The following is a 2,040-nucleotide window of genomic DNA, read 5'->3' as shown; positions in this document are numbered from 1 at the left end:
GAAGGGCATCTAGGAATCTTTGGGGTGTCCAAGAATTTATAACATGGCTTCTGATAATACTTGGTTTGGGTCTGAGCAGATTTTTTGTTTCAATTGCAAACATAATAAGATKGYGGTCCGATAGYCCAGGATTATGACGAAAAACATATAGTCCCATAATATTTATTCCACGGGTCAAAACTAGATCCAGGATATGATTGTGGCAATGCGTCGCTCTGGAGACACGTTGGACAAAACCCACTGAGTCGATGATGTTGATGAACATGATGAACATGATGAACATGATGAGGCTCCGAAAGCCTTTTGGAGTGGGTCTTTGGACTTTTCCATGTGAATATTGAAGTCACCAGAAATTTGATTATTATCTGCCATGACTACAAGGTCCAATAGGAATTCAGGGAACTCAGTGAATAGCACTGTATATGGCCCAGGAGGCCTGTAAACAGTAGCTATACAAMGTGATTGAGTAGGCTGCATAGATTTCATGACTASAAACTCAAAAGACAAAAACGCAGTGTTAAAAAATGTAATTTAGAAATTGAAATGTGTCGTAACTGTTAGCAACACCTCCGCCTTTGTGGGAAGCACAGTGGATATGGTCACTAGTGTAACCAGGAGGAGAGGCCTCATTTAAMACAGTAAATTCATCAGGCTTAAGCCATGTTTCAGTCAGGCCAATCACATCAAGATTATGATCAGTGATTAGTTCATTGACTATAACTGCCTTGKAAGTGAGGGATCTAACATTAAGTAGCCCTAWTTTGAGATGTGAGATATCACAAGCACTTTCAATAATGACAGGAATGGAGGAGGTCTTTATTCCAGTGAGATTTCTAAGGCRAACACYGCCATGTTAGTTTTGCCCAACCTAGAGACACGGTCTCAAATCAAATCAAAGTTTATTATTTGTCACGTGCGCCGAATATAACAACCTTACAGTGAAATGCTTACTAACCAACAGTGCAATTTTAAGTATAAAAAAAGGGTTTTGTGTGGGGGCATCGGATAGTCGGGCTAATTGAGGTAGTATGTACGTGAATGTATAGTTAAAGTGACGATAAACAGAGAGTAGCTACAGCATWAAAGAGGGGTTGCGGGACACAATGYAAATAGTCYGGGTAGCCATTTGATTACCTGTTCAGGAGTCTTATGGCTTGGGGGTAAATGCTGTTGAGAAGCCTTTTGGTCCAAGACKTGGCGCTCCTGTACCGCTTGCCATGCGGTAGCAGAGAGAACAGTCTATGACTGGGGGGGCTGGGGTCTTCTTCTGACACAGCCTGGTGTAGAGGTCCTGGATGGCAGGCAGCTTCTGGCCCCAGTGATGTACTTGGCCGTACTCACTACCCTTGTAGTGCCTTGCAGCCGGAGGCCGAGTAGTTGCAATACCAGGCAGTGATGCAACCAATCAGGATGCTCTCGATGTTGCAGCTGTAGAACCTTTTGAGGATCTGAGGACTCATGCCAAATCTTTTCAGTCTCCTGAGGGGGAATAGGTTTTGTCGTGCCCTCTTCACGACTGTCTTGGTGTGTTTGGACCATTCTAGTTTGTTGGTGATGTGGACACCAAGGAACTTGAAGCTCTCAACCTGCTCCACTACAGCCCCGTCGATGAGAAAGGGGTGCTGCGGTCCTCCTTTTCCTGTCAACCTCAATCATCTTCCTTTATCTTGATTACATTGAGGGATAGGTTGTTATTCTGGCACCACACGGCCAGGTCTCTGACCTCCTCCCTATAGGCTGTCTCATCATTGTCGGTGATCAGGCCTCCCACTGTTGTGTCGTCTGCAAACTTAATGATGGTGTTGAAGTCATGCCTGGCCATGCAGTCCCCTTCTGTACTCCTGTTCACCCAGGACTGCATGGCCAGGCATGACTTCAACACCATCATTAAGTTTGCAGACGACACAACAGTGGGAGACCTGATCACCGACAATGATGAGACAGAGTCTCCCAAACTATACTATACACACCCCCTTTCTCATCGACGGGGCTGCACCCCTGAGGGACTCCAGTGTTGAGGATCAGCGTGGCAGATGTGTT

Source organism: Salvelinus sp. IW2-2015, unplaced genomic scaffold (assembly GCF_002910315.2).
Source record: "Salvelinus sp. IW2-2015 unplaced genomic scaffold, ASM291031v2 Un_scaffold2260, whole genome shotgun sequence".
Classification (NCBI taxonomy): domain Eukaryota; kingdom Metazoa; phylum Chordata; class Actinopteri; order Salmoniformes; family Salmonidae; genus Salvelinus; species Salvelinus sp. IW2-2015.
The sequence above is the reverse complement of the archived record's forward strand: the minus strand, read 5'-3'. Positions refer to the sequence as shown.